The 14,761-nt window shown below is 43.1% G+C and overlaps 1 long non-coding RNA gene across 2 annotated transcripts in view; it reads right to left on the reverse strand.

The window, feature by feature from the left end:
- Nucleotides 1-4,911: 4,911 nt before the first annotated feature.
- LOC145352220 (uncharacterized) overlaps nt 4,912-14,761 on the reverse strand; it is a 29,078-nt gene continuing 19,228 nt past the window's right edge. For both annotated transcript variants that reach the window (XR_013888514.1, XR_013888513.1), the window contains exons 3-4: nt 5,656-5,770; nt 4,912-5,562 (exon numbers count right to left, since the gene is read on the reverse strand). This is a non-coding gene — a long non-coding RNA (uncharacterized LOC145352220). The remainder of the gene's footprint in view (nt 5,563-5,655; nt 5,771-14,761) is intronic.

Here is a 14,761-nt window from a genome sequence, read left to right on the forward strand (position 1 = left end):
ACCACTCAGCCTGTGCAGTGTTTGTTAACCAGTTCAGTTTAATCAAAGTAAGTGCTTCATAAGGAGATTGTGGTACATTATTTCTGTTTCATACTGACTCAAGTAACAAAATCTGAACAAACTTGAAAATTCTGGCATTTTAAAGCTCTAATGAGCAAACTGTCATAGAACCCCAATAGTACAGAAGGAGACTATTAGGCCTATGGAGGCCCCATCCTCATAACCCCACATATTTACCCTGCTTCTCCCCTTGACACTGAGGGGCAGTTGAGCATGGCTAATCAACCTAACCCACATATCTATGGACTGTGGGAGGAAGCCAGAAACCTAGAGAAAACCCATGCAGACACAGGGAGAATGTGCAGACTCCGCACGGACAGTGAGTGACCCAAGCTGGGAATCGAACCTGGGTCCCTGGCGCTGTGAGGCAGTAGTACTAGCCACTGTGCCACCGTGCAACCTATCACTGATTAATGTAAGTAGCATTTGGAGACCAGAAAATGGACTGGTCATATAAAGCTCCGGGCCTTTCTGACCACACAACAGGAAAGAGTCAGCTTTGTAACTCCAACCCATAGGCCCTCAACATGCTATAAAGGAAATCTCCATGTCAAACTGATGCCTATGATGCAGCAGCCCCATTAGATCTCTGACCTGCAGATTGAGTGTACTGTGATGCGTTGCTACAACTAATTGACGACCTTTATGAGAAACACAGCATTAAATTACAGTGAGAAAGGGGAATATTTATGAAAATGAACAAGAGCTGATTAAGTTATAAAGATGTCAGCAAAGGAACCAATCCTTTGTCCCATCATGTTATTCTGGCAATAATCCCACATCAAAGTTAACTGTGCAAATGAGGCTGTGTGGTTGAACTAATCATTTTTACTTTATTAGTGCCACAAGTAGGTTTACATTAACACAGCAATGAGGCTACAGTGAAAATCCCCTAGTCTCCACAGTCTAGCACCTGTTCGGGTACACTGAGGGAGAATTTAGCATGGCCAGTGAGCCTAATCAGCATGTTGTTTGGTTGTACTGTTGTACAGACGAGATGAGCCTAATACCCACTTACAAGGGTTGGATATCTGGCAAATCATCATTTTAAATTTTGGTTTAGAACATAAATAGTTGTTTGTATAATGCTGAGTTAATCATTTATAAAATTGTGAGTGAATTGAAAATTTTATCTTCAGATGGTAATTTAAAAGTGGTGGTAACTAAAAGAAAAAGTGACTGAGCCATGAGGAACTGTCAGTGCTGACTCCTATCCTCAGTGCTGAACAGGGCAACACAAGTTCCTGCTGATTGTCCAATTCCGCAGGGTGGAAACTCCTGAACAAAGACCTTTTTGGCTTCAGACACAGACCTGAGACTGAGGCAAATTCAGACGTTGGAACAAACATCAAAATGTGAATAGATCCTCAATGCCATTGCAATGATGATCCCGTCGGACGTTTTGTTTTGGCCAGACTATTCCTCTATAAGAACTAAACAAGCTTTTAAAATGCATGCAGCCCTTAACACCAGTGATTACTATGGTTTAAAGTACATTTGGAGAAATCCATCTGATTGATAACAGTGTTTAAAGGAAAGCGCTGGGGCAATTTGATTCAAAATTCTGCTGCCCTTCTCAAAATGTAAATTTGCCACTTTTGCATAGGCCGACCTTGAAGGTTTACTAAAATAATTACAGATAAAAATTCAGCTTGCATCCTAACTGGGCAGCTCATTCCACGTTTGCCTTTGGGACCAGGCTGAGCTCCACATCCGCCCTCATGGAATAGAGGCAGCAGACTGTGGGCAAAAAATGGACATCCCGATGCAACTCACCAATCAGTTGACTAAGCCACACAAGACATCGTATGGTTAGGAGAAGCTTGTGTGACAAGAGCTTTACCCACTCATATCTAAATATAACCGGCATAGGACTTCAATTTGCATAGTGAAGTTACATTCTGCCTGTTTCCAATGGACAGGCTGCTTACCTATTTACAGGACCATGGCATCAGATGGGCCTTGGGCAATGAATGGGGTTATGAAGGAGAACTCTACTCTCCTGATTTCAGATGCAAATGGTCTGCCATGATTTGAGCTTTTCCTCCAATGTCTTCAATGTCCCAATTTAGTTATCACTGATTAATTTTGACTTCAGCTTATTTCATTGAATGGACTCATTTCGAAAAGTCAGAAGTAGTTATAATTACAAATTACATTTGTCACTACATTTCAAAAAAAAATTACTTGAATGGCTTTAAAGTGCTCTGGGACATCCTAAGGTCCTGAAAGGCACTATATAAATAGAAATTCTTTGGCCAGGATTTTCTGACTGCACTGAAAGTCAATGGTCTTTTGGCTGGTCCACCACATCCCCCGCAGTCGGTCCTGCCACTGCAGCACTGAAAATCCCAGACTTACGGCAGGATTTTCCAGCCATTCCCAGCAGTGGGGTCTTCCAGTCCCACCAACGTTGACCCACCCCACACTGCAGGTTCCCTGATGGCAGAAGGTATGGGCAATGGCCACAGTTGGGCCACTACCCTCACTAAGAAACATACCAGTGTCGGGGTGGGGGGGGGAAGGTTTGGCTGTATGCCTAAATCTCATATTAGTAAAGTCAATGATCACAAATGCTAATAATATGATACCTGACACAGTTGTTTACCAACACGGATCTTTTCTAAAAGGGATTTGATTGCACTATAAAGGCAGATACATAAGTAACACCTTGGATCAAGTAGTCTAACTTTGTTGTTCATAAGCTTTGCGAATGATGTTTTTGTAAAGCTATCGTGCATTGACATCAAGTGCAGGCTTTAAGAAACAGTTTGCTCAGGGCATGAGTCCAAATGCCACAACTGACTTCGGTATCTTTGACCCAGGAAATAGAAAGAAATTCAGCTAGGGCTCATAGTCCAGATTGTTATCTGATGACCACTGCGGCAAAATGCATTACCGATGAAAATAGGCCCCACTCTTTACTGTCAACACTCACCAATTAGTCTCACATGTAAGGAATAAGTAACAGGGTGAAGTAATGGCATTACTGTGAAACCCAACATTTCTAACATTTAGGTGAAGAGGAAGAAGGAAAGGATATAAAATTGGGAGATTCGGAACAAGTTTCTATAATACTGTCCAATTGCAAAAAGCAGAATATTGAAAAGTCGCAAATCAACGCAAGACTCTCAGGGCACAAATTCTGCTTCATCAATCCTTGTCTACTATGTTCCACTTGCAAAGTTATGCATTCCCAGCCCACGATTACCCATCAGTAAACTTTGATGAATGAAAAAACATGGTCGGGGGTTGGAGGGGTATCTCAGTTGTGCCACATTTACTCCTACTTTGAGCCAAGGACCAGAGCAGTAGAATGAATACCCTCTAGCACCCAGCCAGCCACAGTGTGATGCAACGGTATCAGGAAGTGAAATCGTTGACCATGCCGATCAAGTAAAAAAGAAAATCTTTCTAGAGTGGTTCTCCAAGTATCTTGCAGTCTTTTCCAGGTTATGTTACAGAGAAAACATGCAGAATTTCAGAGTCACAGGTTTGGCAGTGATTATAGTTGGTGATGAGTTCTGGAAATGTTGCCCCAACATCTTAAGATAGGTGAAATTGCTGGTGAAAGTGGCAAGATGATATACATGAGTTCATTGCTGTTGAAATGCCCTCGGACAAGCATAAAGCAGAGGCTGATGGAACTTTTGTTGAGCAATATCTGTACCAGCAGCACATTTAGTTGTTAAATTGTGCCTTTTAAGCCATTTAATGATGTACCAGTTTTAATGCATTGCACAATCATGCTACAGCTACAGCTAGTACGGTTTATAGTACTGTTCTGCATCTATTCCAGTGTTTTAAGTTTCTATTTTAATCAAAAGCACATTTTAACAAATTTGCCCACAGTTCTCTCGTAAATTCTATCAGGTCTCTGTTGTTAATGTTCTGCTGGTGCACAAGTGTGGCTCAACTACTACTGTTTCTATATTGTATCAGGTACATCTGTAGCTTGGCTCCGTTCCATACTGCAGTGGATATACTATGGGATGCCAGCTGATTTCAGGGCACAAGTTTAAGATTTTTATTATCTTAAAAGGTACGATTTAAAAAAATAAGCTTGTTGGCAAAAGAAATCCCTATGAGATCAAATTTTAAAAAAAGAACTCGCCATGAGAAGCTACAAAGTTGGTAGCAGCGTGCCAAATAATGACAAAACAGAACGTCTTAGCAATGACTCAATGAATGGTGATCACATTCCTTTTAATAAGGACTTTGGAGTCAAATTATGCACCTATCCAGTTGCTCACCCAACAAAAGCCCTGAACAATTGATTGATTCTTAAACTCCACTTCAAACTCCCCCACCTTTGGATCTTATTTCACATTCCAAATCTATTAATTTAAAGCTATTTTCCCTTTTTTTAAAATCCTGTATTAGAGATTTAATCTCAACAAAAATAATTTCTACTGTATATTGTTGAATTATGACGTTAATTCACTTTATAAGTCGTGATTTCTGCACAGGGGTAGCTTCCCAAAGCAATCACCCCTCAGTCAGAAAGCTTGTTTTGTGAAGTATTCATCGAACCAGGCTCACTATAAAGTGCTGTTGTTGTTTTATGATGACCCAAAAGGAGCTCCAGAAACAGAGCATCTAAATCTTTCTGAAGTTCATTGTTCAAAATGGCAGCCTCAATGGTCACCTCAGCATACTTACCCCTACTCAAGTTCATAAACATGACACTGCGTCATCAAGGGCAGGGGAAAGCTGACAGGAGCCCACCTCCAAAAGCAGCAGTGAAGCTTCCATCTCCTCCTCCTGCCTAACTAAAGGAAGGGGGTGAAATGAAGAGAACAATGACAAAAAACAGGGAACAAACGAAAAATGCAACAAAACACCAATAAATCACCATTTTGTACTGTTTCTATTAAAAATAATCTCTACATAGTCTGTACTCAACAGCAAAATACACACTGCACATTATGTTGGTAACAGATCTGATCAAAAACCGAAGTTTAACGTAAGTGCCCTCGTTTTGCTGATTTGTGACGTCACCAATTTCCCAACCAGAGGCTATCCATTGGGCCTTGTACGCAGATCCATCGTTACTTATCAGTGAATGAGTGTCCATTCACAAAGCACTATCTCTGCCAAGCACGGAGTGAGAGAGGTATACGTGTAACAGCTCGTCATCCTGTTTGGAATTCCACCTTAGGAAGTACTTTTGCCCAAATGGTCATTTGGGTAACCAAGTCCATAGATGACATTACTCGAAGAAAAAGGCACAATGGAGTATGAACCGATCTCTTCATAATACAAAGAATGGGAACATCCATCGCAATCCTTGAGCATGTATTTCATTCTTTTCTGTGCGTCCGAGTAGAGATGCTTTGAGGCATAGTCATACACTTCTTTCTCTGTTTCAATGTGGATCTTCCTCAATAAGTTGTTTATTAAAACAGCCCTTCGAAGATAGATTTCAGGGTCTTCCAGAATCCTTAATTTTTCAAGTGAAAGTCGCAGGATACATGTCCGATCTTCTGGAAAGATCAGGTTCTGAAAAAAAGAGCACTCAAATGTTTAAAGTAACAATGGAAAGGTGCCCAGAGTCAGAGTGGTTTTATTTCTTTAGTGTCGGGAAGTGCTTACTTTTGGAAAGTACCCATTGTAAACTTTATGTAGATCTTCTTCTTCTGCATATTTTCTCTTGAAGTACGCTACTTTCGACGTTGTTAATGTATTTTGAAAATTTTCTGTCAATCTTCTGGAACAAAAACATAAAGAAAACACTCTTAGTTGTCTGAATAAGTAGAAACTTTGTGTAATAACTACAGGGTCTGAACTTTTTGCCCTTCAGGGCATACACTCGGTGGGTCTGGTAGCAGGCACACACCGCATTCCTGGCTGTGGTCAACCCCAGAGCACAACTTCAAACTGCCTGCTCATTTGGCGGCCATCCAGCGTGAAATATACTCCATGAAAGGCTGAGCAGTACCATGGAGGATCGGGAAGAGGGCAGGCTCTGAGAAAATAGAAAGCATGGGTAGGCATTTCTGACTTGCTCCCTTAAGGGGACAGCCTCTGCGGGGCCGTCTCGGGGAATTGCAGACCTGTTGAAAGGAAATGTCAATGTTCAAACGATGCCGTGTATGCCTAGGCAGCAAAATCACACACAGCCCTTAATCCCCAGACACCTTTGTTAATTTTATCTGGGCCCTGACTTTCCAACATAAATGCTGCCTTGCCTCAGGCAATGGGCAATGTGGAATCCTGGTCAACTGGCACTTAATTAATTTAAATTGGCTTCTTGATTGCCAGTGGATGAAATTCCGACTCAGACGCGCACCCATCGACCGAAGTATCAGGTGAGAGTGCGATGACATCAGAACGTGAGCCCAATGTCGTTTTGTGTAATTTTATGTGCTTCTGGGTCAAGTGAACACCCAAATTTTATTACATAAAATTCTGGCCAAGGAGATTAAGACTGAATTATATGCTTTTAATGATTACACTCTTATTGTCTCAGCTCCAGCAGCACCAGTGACTCCATGAAGAGACCTCATAACCATCTGCAGTATAACTTCTTCAAGCCAATATCTAGGTAAGTCAGAGTGCTGCCCAGGGATCATAGCACTGTGTCCCAGTGGTTAGCACTGCTGGTTCATAGTTCCAGGGACCTGAGTTTGATTCTTGGCTTGTTCTCTTGATTCTGCATGTTCTCCCCATGTCTGTGTGGGTTTCCTCTGAGTACTCCAGTTTCTTCCCAAAGTCTGAAAGACATGTTGGTTAGGTGCATTGGCCATGCTAAATTCTCTCTCAGTGTACCCAAACAGGCACCGGAGTGTGGCAATGAGGGGATTTTCATAGTAACTTCATTTCAGTGTTAATGTGAGCCTATTTGTGACACTAATAAATAAACTTTAGCAGAGAATGTTAATTCTTTATTCAGTTGCTGGAATGTATCAGCTATGCAACGTGAATAACTTTTTTGTTTCTGTCTTCACGGAGGAGGACGTGAATAATTTGCCGGGTGTTAGAGATGGAAAGGTGGTAGGAATGGAGGGTCTTAATGACATTACTGTTACTAGAGAGGTGGTGCTCGACAGACTGGAGGGGCTGATTGTGGACAAGTCCCCAGGACCGGATGGAATGCATCCGAGGGTTCTGAAAGAAATGGCGGAGGTGATAGTGGATGCCTTGGTGGTTATTTTCCAGACGTCGCTGGATTCCGGGGAAGTGCCGGAAGATTGGAAAACGGCTAATGTTACACCGTTGTTTAAGAAGGGTGCCAGGCAAAAGGCGGGGAATTATAGGCCGGTTAGTTTAACGTCTGTGGTAGGTAAAATGTTAGAATCCGTCATTAAGGAGGAAATTGAGAGGCATCTTGAAGGGAATTGCTTGATAGGGCGGACGCAACACGGTTTCATTAAAGGGAAGTCGTGTCTGACAAATTTACTGGAGTTCTATGAGGATGTGTCTAGGGCAGTGGATAGAGGAGAGCCGGTGGATGTGGTCTTTCTGGATTTTCAGAAGGCGTTTGACAAGGTACCTCACAAGAGGTTATTGCAGAAGGTCAGGGGACATGGAGTTGGGGGTAGGGTGTTAGCGTGGATAGAGGATTGGTTGTCAAATAGGAGGCAGAGAGTGGGGGTCAATGGGTGTTATTCGGATTGGCGGTTGGTGACTAGTGGGGTGCCCCAGGGGTCGGTGCTGGGGCCTCAGCTATTTACCATTTATATAGATGATCTGGAGGAGGGAACCGAGTGCAGGGTGTCGAAATTTGCTGATGACACCAAGATTGGGGGAAAGGCAAATTGTGCGGAGGGTGTGGAGAGTCTGCAGAAGGATCTAGATAGGCTGGGCGAATGGGCCAGGAAATGGCAAATGGAATTTAATGTTGGCAAATGTGAGGTGGTCCACTTTGGTAGGAAGAATGGTAGGAAGGACTATTACTTACGTGGCGAAAAACTGCAGCAGGCGACGGTGCAGAGGGACCTCGGGGTCCTTGTGCATGAGTCGCAAAAACCCAGCTTGCAGGTGCAGCAGGTGGTCAGGAAGGCGAATGGGATGCTGGCCTTCATAGCGAGGGGGATTGAATATAAAAGTAGGGAGGTCTTGCTGCAGCTGTATAGGGCATTGGTGAGGCCGCAGCTGGAGTACTGTGTGCAGTTTTGGGCGCCGCACCTGCGCAAGGATATTTTGGCCCTGGAGGGAGTGCAGAGGAGGTTTACTAGGCTGATACCGGAGTTGAGGGGATTGAGCTATGAGGAGAGGCTGAATAAACTAGGCTTGTACTCGTTAGAGTTTAGAAGAATGAGGGGAGATCTCATTGAGACGTATAAGATGATGAATGGGATGGATAGGATAGAGGTGGAGAGACTCTTCCCGCTCAAAAAAGACAGTAGGACTAGGGGGCACAGCCTCAAGATAAAGGGGAGGCGGTTTAGAACGGAGTTGAGGAGGAACTTCTTCACTCAAAGGGTGGTGAATCTCTGGAATTCTCTGCCCGTTGAAGTGGTGGAGGCTGCCTCGCTAAATATTTTTAAGAAGCGGGTTGATGGGTTCTTGATAAGAGAGGGGATTAAGGGTTATGGGGAGAGGGCGGGAAAGTGGAACTGAGCCACAACAGATCAGCCATGATCTTATTGAATGGCGGGGCAGGCTCGAAGGGCTAGATGGCCTACTCCTGCTCCTATTTCTTATGTTCTTATGTTCTTATGTGATTTCCCTTTTCAGACTGGATAAATACTCTGCAAAGGCACAGGTTTTGGAAGCAGAAGTGATGTTATGGTTGGATGGAACTAAAAACAGGAAGTTCTATATTTCACTACTTGGTACATAAAACTGCAAACGCACAAGTTGCTTTCTCTCTAAAGGTGTACCATTTTGCAAAAATTCACACACTGTAAATTCTCTCTGGCCATCTTCAATTGCTAAGAAGTCACTGATTTAAAATTGAGTGGCTTTGCAGCTCTTGGCTATGAAATTCAATCATTCACCTCAAGTTTTATTATGGCCAAACCAGACGGGAAGGGCCAGATTCTCTGATTTCACCCACAGCTGGGATTCTCCAGTCCTGCTGCAGTGAACTAAAAGTTATCCTGGCCCCGGTTTGGAAATTCAATCCGTGTCTCTTCAAATGAAAATAAAAGATTCCTAGGTGCTATTCACAGAAGAGCAAAGGAGCTCTCTCTGTTGTAACCAATAATTTTCTCTCATCCAGCACCTCCAGAGACAAACTAATTGATCAATTATTTCAACGAATTTGTTGGCTGCGAGAAACTTCTGAGACCTTAAAAATCGTAAGATTAAATTCAAGTCCTTTTATCTTCCTTGACACCTGACACATTCTGCCGTCAATTTTACATTCACAGACAATTACTCTGAACAGGTTTGAGCTTTCCTTTGAGAAACCACTGGACAGAATTTAATGCGGCCTTCGGAAGCAGGTTGGGAAATGGATGGGCAGAGAATTAGGAGGTAGGTGGGGCTGGAGTGTGTCGCCTTCCTCACTGGGAGAGAAGGTTGAGGAGAGCATTCCAAACCAGGGGCCAGTTGAAGCTCTTACGTGGCTAACTAAGGGCCACTGTAAGATCTCTTCTTACCATCGCTCCATTTTACCAGCAGGGGGTTGGGGGGGGTCCTCTTCCATGCTGAGAAACTGCTCAGTAAAAATCAATGGTCTCCCTGGCAGCCAGGGGTAAAAGTCCCTCTTGATTGGGCACTCTGTGGCCCCTGGGGGAGACTTGCCCAACAGCAAGGGCTGGCTCCACGGAAACAACCCCTGCCCCCACCAACAATTTACTTCCTTACCCTCCCTCCAACACCCTCATGGGACTTGTCTTACAGGCTTTGGTGACCCTCATTTACCTGGGTTCCAGGTCACGGCCCTTGATGCTGCTCCAGGTTGGATGCAATTCTTAGCAAAGGCCACCACTCCAAGTGGTGCTGAAGAGCCACGAGCACTTCAATTGGCCAGCATCTCTTGGAAGTGGGTCTTTGTCCTTAAAGGGACAGGAGCCCCAGCAGTTAATTACCTGATTGCTACAGAATCTGGTTGGAGATCCCAGGGACAGTTGAGATTGGGTTGCTTCCTGCTTTGCAGGCCACCTCAGGGCCAGTGCTACCCCTAACAATATTCAGCCCATTAACAGGGACCCCATTTACCCCTTGAATGCTGATTGTAAATTTACAAAACAAACTTTAAAATTCAGCACAGGCAAAAAAAAAGCAATACGTAAAACAGCTGTGCAATGAGCACAAGTGTTAGAACGAATACATTGGCTTTGTGGATAACAAAGAACATAAGATAACCAATATTACACTGACATTCAAATATTTTACAAGTGGGGGAGTATGCCGATTAGATTATAAAGCTCAGATCCTAATTTAGAACTAATTAATTCATTTAATTCTATCTGAAAGCTTGTATCATTAATATTCTTTAGGCAATATCTATATTTGGAAAATTGACATATTAGATTTTGTTCACTTTCTAACTGCCAAATTAATTTCTCAAAAGAAGCCCACACACAGAGCGTTGTTCACTTTCGATTCTATTATTCAGAGTGTTACATAGTTTGGATAACTTGACAGGTTCCAGCATACATTTCAATATATTAGCTGTTAGTTTAACTGTTTCCATTTTCTAATACATACTACCACTTAGCCATTATATAAATCAATTTGTAGCACAGTTACATGTGATTCAGAATTACAATTATTTCACAAGATACAAATAATCATACTTTAGCTATCTTAATGATAGGTTGTCTCACCCAGATCACCAATTGCATTTCTATTTTAATGTGAATGATTTGATCCTGAAAGAGCAGGAGAGAGAAAAGAATCCAGAGACAGACAGCAGCATTTAAAAGAATGGGAGAGAGGAGGACTCAGAAGAGACAGCAGAATGTAAAAGAGTGGGACAGAGGAGGACCCAGAGACAGACAGCTGCATGTAAAACAGAGGGAGAGAGGAGGACCCAGAGACAGAGAACAGCATGGAAAAGAGGGGGAGAGAGAAGGACCCAGACAGTAACATGTAAAAGAGAGGGACAGAGGAGGACCCAAAGACAGAGAGCAGCATGTAAAGGGTGGGAGAGACGGGGACCCAGAGACGGACAGCAGCACCTGCATTTTGTCTTCCTCCCTTTTTGAACAAGGGTTCCACATCAGTTTTCCAATCCTTTGGCACAGTTCCAGAATCCAAGGATTTTTTGAAAATGACTATCACTATCTCCTTTAAGACACTGGGAACTATCAGGTCCAGGGAACTTGTCAACCTTTAACCCCATTAGTTTGCCTAAAACTAATTCTCTAGTGATGGTAACTGTATTTAATTCCTCCCCTGTATTTTTTTTATATTGCGGGATGCTTGTAGTATCCGCTACAATAAAGACCAATGCAAAATATCTTTTCGATTCCTATGCCATTTCTTTGTTGCCTATAATTACTTCCTCAGTTTCATCCTCTAAGGGACTGGTGCTTTCTTTTACTTCTCTCCCTTTAACATCATTAAAGAAGATCGTGTTATCTGTTTTCATGTTTCTCGCTAGCTTGCCCTCAGAGTTTATTTTCTCCTTCCTGACTAGTCTTTAGTCCTCTTTGCTGCATTCTGTGTTTATCCCAGTCTTCTGTCCTACCACTAATCTTCACCAATATGTATTTTCTCTTTCAACTTAATACCCTGTCTTCCTCCCTTAGAGTCTTTCTTCTTCAGTGTTAAGTATTTTTCATAGAATCATAGAAACCCCACAGTACAGAAGGAGGCAATTTGGCCCACCTGTACTGACCACATGTGACGACCAGACCCTATTCCCATAACCCCACACATTTACTCTGCTAAGCCCCCTGGCTCTAGTGTCAATTTAGCATGGCCAATGCACCTAACTCCGCACATCCTTAGATTGTGGGAAAGAACCAGAGCACCTGAAGGAAACTCACACAGACATGGGGAGGATGTGCAAACTCCACATAGAAATGACCCGAGGCCAAAATTGAACCTGGGACCCTGGTGCTGTGAGGCAGCAATGCTAACCATTGTGCCACCATGCCATCCGCTTGCTGGAAGTCATGAATTATCTCCCTAAATATCTACTGTTACTCATCTATTATCGTACCTACTAATCTACATACCAGTCCACTTTGGCCAATTCCATCCACATACCTTTGTAATTCCCCTTCTTTAAGTTCAACACTTATATCTCAGTCCCAGTTTTCTCACACTCAAGCTGAATGTGAAATTCTATCATATTGTGATCACTACTTCCTAAGGGATCCTTAACCTTGAGATTTATTATTAAACCTATCTCATTACTCATTACCAGATCTAAAACAGCCTAATCCCAAGATGGCTCCATAGCATGTTGCCCCATCAATGAATTCACTCAATGAATTCACTCTCCTGATTGCCATTTCCAGTTTGCATAACCTAGAATATTGATGTCCCAACTTTTATCACCTTGCAACCATGGGGGGAATTTTCCCATTCCACCTGCCTCAGGAGTCGTAGTGGATGGGGGGGTGGGGTGGGGGTGGGGAGGGGGGAACAGAACATGCAAAGGTTTGTTGCCCTCTTGTGGGATTTTCTGGATTTGGGGTGAGCATGGCTGGAAAATCCTGTCCCATGTCTCAGTAATGGCTGTCAGATTATACTCATTTAACTCGTGCCATCAGTTCATTTAGCTTGTTTTTGTTTGCTTCATGCATTAAGATACAGAACTCTGAATATTGTTTTTCTACCAATTTTCAGTGATGATGTTGGACAAAATCAGGAAAGTAAAACGTGCATGTAACATGGGTAATTTAGTAATCAGGAGGGGATTTCAATCTACATATCAACTGGATAGAACCTAATTAGCACTAATGGTTTGGAGGACAAATTCCTTAGATGTATACTAGAATGGCAACCAACTAGAAAATGGGTTATTTTAGATAACAGGCAAGATTCTCCAACCTCACAGCCACGTGTTTCCCACTGGAGGGAGGTGGTGCATTGTTTGTTAATGTCGACATTCTCTGGTCCCACCACTGTCAATGGGAATTCCTATTAAAGTCCCCTCATGCTGGCAGGAAATCGGTGGACAGGGTGGGTGCGCTGCCGATGGGGCTAGAGAATCCTGCTGGCATGAACTGCCAGAGAATTTCAGCCCTAGTATTTTACAGTGAGAAAGGGCTCATTAATCATCTCATTGTCAAAGAGCCTTTGGGGAATAGTATTCATACTATTGTAACATTTTACATCAAGTTGAAAACTATATAGTTCAATTGAAAGTAGGGTTGTACATCTAAATAAAGGAATCTACAAAGGTTTGAAGGGCAAGTTGACTCCAGTCAGAAACAACAGTATAAAGTATGACAATGGATAGACAATGGCGAGAGTAGGGTGTCGAAATTTGCTGATGACACCAAGATTGGGGGAACGGCAAATTGTGCGGAGGGTGTGGAGAGTCTGCAGAAGGATCGAGATAGGCTGGGTGAATGGGCCAGGAAATGGCAAATGGAATTTAATGTTGGCAAGTGTGAGGTGGTCCACTTTGGTAGGAATAATGGTAGGAAGGACTATTACTTACGGGGCGAAAAACTGCAGCAGGCGACGGTGCAGAGGGACCTTGGGGTCCTTGTGCATGAGTCGCAAAAACCCAGCTTGCAGGTGCAGCAGGTGGTCAGGAAGGCGAATGGGATGCTGGCCTTCATAGCAAGGGGGATTGAACATAAAAGTAGGGAGGTCTTGCTGCAGCTGTATAGGGCATTGGTGAGGCCGCAGCTGGAGTACTGTGTGCAGTTTTGGGCGCCGCACCTGCGCAAAGATATTTTGGCCTTGGAGGGAGTGCAGAGGAGGTTTACTAGGCTGATACCGGAGTTGAGGGGGTTGAGCTATGAGGAGAGGCTGAATAAACTAGGCTTGTACTCGTTAGAGTTTAGAAGAATGAGGGGAGATCTCATTGAGACGTATAAGATGATGAATGGGATGGATAGGATAGAGGTGGAGAGACTCTTCCCGCTCAAAAAAGACAGTAGGACTAGGGGGCACAGCCTCAAGATAAAGGGGGGGCGGTTTAGAACGGAGTTGAGGAGGAACTTCTTCACTCAAAGGGTGGTGAATCTCTGGAATTCTCTGCCCGTTGAAGTGGTGGAGGCTGCCTCGCTAAATATTTTTAAGACGTGGGTTGATGGGTTTTTGATAAGAGAGGGGATTAAGGGTTATGGGGAAAGGGCGGGAAGGTGGAACTGAGCCACGACAGATCAGCCATGATCTTATTGAATGGCAGGGCAGGCTCGAAGGGCTGGATGGCCTACTCCTGCTCCTATTTCTTATGTTCTTATGTTCTTATATGTTAGCATTTGAACAATTAATGCATGCGTTACAACACATTTACATTCCATTGAAGCACAAAAACCCAACAGGAAAGGTGATCCAACCGCAGCTAACAAGAAAAGTTCAGAATTGTATTAGATCAAAGGCTTTTAAAGCTGCCAAAGAAAAGTATTAAGCCTGAGGATTGGGAACATCTTAGAATTCAGCAAATGAGGAGTGAGAAACTGATAAAGAAAGAGAAAATAGGATATGAAAATAAACTAGAAAAATGTAAAACAGACTGCAAAAGCTTCTATAGATATGTAAAAAGGAAGAGATTAGCAAAGACAAATGTGGACCAATTTCAGGCAGAGACAGGAGAATTTATGATAGAGAGTAAGGAAATAGCAGAGATGCTTTACCACTAGCCCCGTGGAGGAAGATATAAAAACCTCTC

Source organism: Carcharhinus amblyrhynchos, chromosome 14 (assembly GCF_965287045.1).
Source record: "Carcharhinus amblyrhynchos chromosome 14, sCarAmb.v2.hapA, whole genome shotgun sequence".
NCBI lineage: Eukaryota > Metazoa > Chordata > Chondrichthyes > Carcharhiniformes > Carcharhinidae > Carcharhinus > Carcharhinus amblyrhynchos.